Source organism: Coregonus clupeaformis, unplaced genomic scaffold (assembly GCF_020615455.1).
Source record: "Coregonus clupeaformis isolate EN_2021a unplaced genomic scaffold, ASM2061545v1 scaf2726, whole genome shotgun sequence".
In the NCBI taxonomy this organism is placed as follows: Eukaryota; Metazoa; Chordata; class Actinopteri; order Salmoniformes; family Salmonidae; genus Coregonus; species Coregonus clupeaformis.
The window spans coordinates 37,501-43,039 of NW_025536180.1; the positions used below are offsets into that span (position 1 = coordinate 37,501).

At 42.4% G+C, this 5,539-nt stretch overlaps 3 non-coding genes across 3 annotated transcripts; all 3 read right to left on the minus strand.

The window, feature by feature from the left end:
• Window positions 1-800: 800 nt before the first annotated feature.
• Window positions 801-919, minus strand: LOC123489062. Its single transcript, XR_006660408.1, has one exon. It is a non-coding gene; the product is annotated as a 5S ribosomal RNA (ribosomal RNA).
• Window positions 920-2,994: 2,075 nt separating this feature from the next.
• On the minus strand, window positions 2,995-3,113 carry LOC123489057. Its single transcript, XR_006660403.1, has one exon. It is a non-coding gene; the product is annotated as a 5S ribosomal RNA (ribosomal RNA).
• A 1,157-nt stretch (window positions 3,114-4,270) lies between these two features.
• On the minus strand, window positions 4,271-4,389 carry LOC123489076. The gene has a single exon (XR_006660419.1). It is a non-coding gene; the product is annotated as a 5S ribosomal RNA (ribosomal RNA).
• Between the last annotated feature and the right edge of the window lie 1,150 nt (window positions 4,390-5,539).

Here is a 5,539-nt window from a genome sequence, read left to right on the forward strand (position 1 = left end):
ATAAGACATGAACAAAATGCATCAGTGATTCGTATTTCCATGAACTTTCTGGTACGGCACAGGAATGCCCCTGTCTGTGTGCATGTGTGCGGTTGCGCGCGTATGTCTACACTTTGTGTAGCCGTTAGCGATGATGCTAATGATAACCTTCTTCTGGTAGGGAAGGAATGGCTTTCCCCAAAACCTTCGAAGTAAATGTTAACTACAAAGTAGCCTATGCCTGCCTGGCAGAATTATACCGTGATCATTTGCATCACTCCAGTGGCCATTTGTTCTACAGCAACACCGCTTAACCAAACAAAGGTCTCTTCCTGGTGCACGCTTGCATTTAAGGGTAACTACACCCCAAAATCTAAATGTCTTACATTTTCCCAGACCTCACAAATGGTCACCTGATAGGGTTTAAACATTGTTGTGGACATAGAACATCCAATTGTGCTGTTTTGCTATTAAAAAGGTGTACTTTTGAGAGCGAAAACCTGCCAAAACAGGGACAAACGGTCAGCGGGGAAATCTAAACGGAGAAAAGGGAACTTGGGAATTAACGGAATCAGGCAAAACATTGAAGGGATTTTTTAGTGCCCTAATGGACTACAGACATTGACTGTCTCCTAGACTAAAAACAAAGGCTGCATGTACTGCCTATATTTTGAGGAAAACGCACTGTCCATTATTTGATTTGATCAGGGCAGGGCAGCACACACAAACTGCATTTAGTCCAATAACAATCCATGATATTATTAGGGTGATAAATAAAGGCAGTTGCTCCATGACACAAGAGCACGCTCTACTGGGACAAAAGCTTACAGCACCTGGTACTCCCAGGCGGTCTCCCATCCAAGTACTAACCAGGCCCGACGCTGCTTAGCTTCCGAGATCGGACGAGATCGGGCGTATTCAGGCTGGTATGGCCGTAAGCGGGGAACAACTCTTGGTACACTATATAAAGTCAATGTGTCACTCACTCTGAAAGGGACACAGAAACGTATCCACTTTGTGACACAAACTGAAGAAGCTCAACCCTTGCTTACATTTCCAATATATATATATATATATATTTGAGTCTTGTTGGGGGAAGAGGGCATATCCTATGTTGATTTATGACAAGTTCATTGACTAGGGCCCTATAAAATAGGCGTTGCGGACCGAATCACGGAATCCAGACATTAAACCCGAAATTCAACAATATTCAAACATTTATTGAACTTAGTAAGAAATCAACTAAATCTATTCAACTTGTTAGAAAACGCATTCATTTGCCCAAGTCAATCATAAGACATGAACAAAATGCATCGGTGATTCGTATTTCCATGAACTTTCTGATACGGCACAGGAATGCCCCTGTCTGTGTGCATGTGTGCGGTGCGCGCGTATATCTACACTTTGTGTAGCCGTTAGCGATGATGCTAATGATAACCTTCTTCTGGTAGGGAAGGAATGGCTTTCCCCAAAACCTTCGCAAGTAAATGTTAACTACAAAGTAGCCTATGCCTGCCTGGCAGAATTATACCGTGATCATTTTGCATCACTCCAGTGGCCATTTGTTCTACAGCAACACCGCTTAACCAAACAAAGGTCTCTTCCTGGTGCACGCTTGCATTTAAGGGTAACTACACCCCAAAATCTAAATGTCTTACATTTTTTCCAGACCTCACAAATGGTCACCTGATAGGGTTTAAACATTGTTGTGGACATAGAACATCCAATTGTGCTGTTTTGCTATTAAAAAGGTGTACTTTTGAGAGCGAAAACCTGCCAAAACAGGGACAAACGGTCAACGGGGAAATCTAAACGGAGAAAAGGGAACTTGGGAATTAACGGAATCAGGCAAAACATTGAAGGGATTTTATAGTGCCCTAATGGACTACAGACATTGACTGTCTCCTAGACTAAAAACAAAGGCTGCATGTACTGCCTATATTTTGAGGGAAACGCACTGTCCATTATTTGATTTGATCGGGGCAGGGCAGCACACACAAACTGCATTTAGTCCAATAACAATCCATGATATTATTAGGGTGATAAATAAAAGGCAGTTGCTCCATGACACAAGAGCACGCTCTACTGGGACAAAAAGCTTACAGCACCTGGTATTCCCAGGCGGTCTCCCATCCATATTGAACTTAGTAAGAAATCAACTAAATCTATTCAACTTGTTAGAAAATGCATTCATTTGCCCAAGTCAATCATAAGATATGAACAAAATGCAACAGTGATTCGTATTTCCATGAACTTTCTGAAACGGCACAGGAATGCCCTTGTCTGTGTGCATGTGTGCGGTGCGCGCGTATGTCTACACTTTGTGTAGCCGTTAGCGATGATGCTAATGATAACCTTCTTCTGGTAGGGAAGGAATGGCTTTCCCCAAAACCTTCGCAAGTAAATGTTAACTACAAAGTAGCCTATGCCTGCCTGGCAGAATTATACCGTGATCATTTGCATCACTCCAGTGGCCATTTGTTCTACAGCAACACTGCTTAACCAAACAAAGGTCTCTTCCTGGTGCACGCTTGCATTTAAGGGTAACTACACCCCAAAATCTAAATGTCTTACATTTTTCCCAGACCTCACAAATGGTCACCTGATAGGGTTTAAACATTGTTGTGGACATAGAACATCTAATTGTGCTGTTTTGCTATTAAAAAGGTGTACTTTTGAGAGCGAAAACCTGCCAAAACAGGGACAAACGGTCAACGGGGAAATCTAAACGGAGAAAAGGGAACTTGGGAATTAACGGAATCAGGCAAAACATTGAAGGGATTTTATAGTGCCCTAATGGACTACAGACATTGACTGTCTCCTAGACTAAAAACCAAGGCTGCATGTACTGCCTATATTTTGAGGGAAACGCACTGTCCATTATTTGATTTGATCAGGGCAGGGCAGGGCAGCACACAAACTGCATTTAGTCCAATAACAATCCATGATATTATTAGGGTGATAACTAAAAGGCAGTTGCTCCATGACACAAGAGCACGCTCTACTGGGACAAAAAGCTTACAGCACCTGGTATTCCCAGGCGGTCTCCCATCCAAGTACTAACCAGGCCCGACCCTGCTTGGCTTCCGAGATCGGACGAGATCGGGCGTTTTCAGGCTGGTATGGCCGTAAGCTAGGGAACAACTCTTGGTACACTATATAAAGTCAATGTGTCACTCACTCTGAAAGGGACACAGAAACGTATCCACTTTGTGACACAAACTGAAGAAGCTCAACCCTTGCTTACATTTCCAATATATATATATATATATATATATATATTTGAGTCTTGTTGGGGGAGGGCATATCCTATGTTGATTTATGACAAGTTCATTGACTAGGGCCCTATAAAATAGGCGTTGCGGACCGAATCACGGAATCCAGACATTAAACCGAAATTCAACAATATTCAAACATTTATTGAACTTAGTAAGAAATCAACTAAATCTATTCAACTTGTTAGAAAAGCATTCATTTGCCCAAGTCAATAAGACATGAACAAAATGCATCAGTGATTCGTATTTCCATGAACTTTCTGAAACGGCACAGGAATGCCCCTGTCTGTGTGCATGTGTGTGCGTTGCGGCGTGTTGGCTACACTTTGTGTAGCCGTTAGCGATGATGCTAATGATAACCTTCTTCTGGTAGGGAAGGAATGGCTTTCCCAAAACCTTCGCAAGTAAATGTTAACTACAAAGTAGCCTATGCCTGCCTGGCAGAATTATACCGTGATCATTTGCATCACTCCAGTGGCCATTTGTTCTACAGCAACACGGCTTAACCAAACAAAGGTCTCTTCCTGGTGCACGCTTGCATTTAAGGGTAACTACACCCCAAAATCGAAATGTCTTCCATTTTTCCCAGACCTCACAAATGGTCACCTGATAGGGTTTAAACATTGTTGTGGACATAGAACATCCAATTGTGCTGTTTTGCTATTAAAAAGGTGTACTTTTGAGAGCGAAAACCTGCCAAAACAGGGACAAACGGTCAACGGGGAAATCTAAACGGAGAAAAGGGAACTTGGGAATTAACGGAATCAGGCAAAAAATTGAAGGGATTTTATAGTGCCCTAATGGACTACAGACATTGACTGTCTCCTAGACTAAAAACAAAGGCTGCATGTACTGCCTATATTTTTGAGGAAACCGCACTGTCCATTATTTGATTTGATCAGGGCAGGGCAGCACACACAAACTGCATTTAGTCCAATAACAATCCATGATATTATTAGGGTGATAAATAAAAGGCAGTTGCTCCATGACACAAGAGCACGCTCTACTGGGACAAAAGCTTACAGCACCTGGTATTCCCAGGCGGTCTCCCATCCAAGTACTAACCAGGCCCGACCCTGCTTAGCTTCCGAGATCGGACGAGATCGGGCGTATTCAGGCTGGTATGGCCGTAAGCTAAGAACAACTCTTGGTACACTATATAAAGTCAATGTGTCACTCACTCTAGAAAGGGACACAGAAGCGTATCCACTTTGTGACACAAACTGAAGAAGCTCAACCCTTGCTTACATTTCCAATATATAGATATATATTGAGTCTTGTTGGGGGAGGGGGAGCATATCCTATGTTGATTTATGACAAGTTCATTGACTAGGGCCCTATAAAATAGGCGTTGCGGACGATTCACGGATTCAGACATTAAACCGAAATTCAACAATATTCAAACATTTATTGAACTTAGTAGAAATCAACTAAATCTATTCAACTTGTTTGAAGCGCATTCATTTGCCCAAGTCAATCATAAGACATGAACAAAATGCCATCAGTGATTCGTATTTCCATGAACTTTCTGTACGGACACAGGAATGCCCCTGTCTGTGTGCATGTGTGCGGTGCGCGCGATGTCTACACTTTGTGTAGCCGTTAGTGATGATGCTAATATAACCTTCTTCTGGTAGGAAGGAATGGCCCCAAAACCTTCGCAAGTAAATGTTACTACAAAGTAGCCTATGCCTGCCTGGCAGGTATACCGTGATCATTTGCATCACTCCAGTGGCCATTTGTTCTACAGCAACACCGCTTAACCAAACAAAGGTCTCTTCCTGGTGCACGCTTGCATTTAGGGGTAACTACACCCCAAAATCTAAATGTCTTACATTTTTCCCAGACCTCACAAATGGTCACCATGATATGGTTTAAACATTGTTGTGGACATAGAACATCCAATTGTGCTGTTTTGCTATTAAAAAGGTGTACTTTTGAGGCGAAAACCTGCCAAAACAGGGACAAGCGGTCAACGGAAATCTAAACGGAGAAAAGGGAACTTGGGAATTAACGGAATCAGGCAAAACATTGAAGGTTTTTAGTGCCCTAATGGACTACAGACATTGACTGTCTCTCCTAAGACTAAAAACAAAGGCTGCATGTACTGCCTATATTTTGAGGAAACGCACTGTCCATTATTTGATTTGATCAGGGCAGGGCCTTTGCACACACAAACTGCATTTAGTCCAATAACAATCCATGATATTATTGGTGATAAATAAAGAAGCAGTTGCTCCACACTCAAAAAGAACACGCTCTACTGGGACAAAAAGCTTACAGCA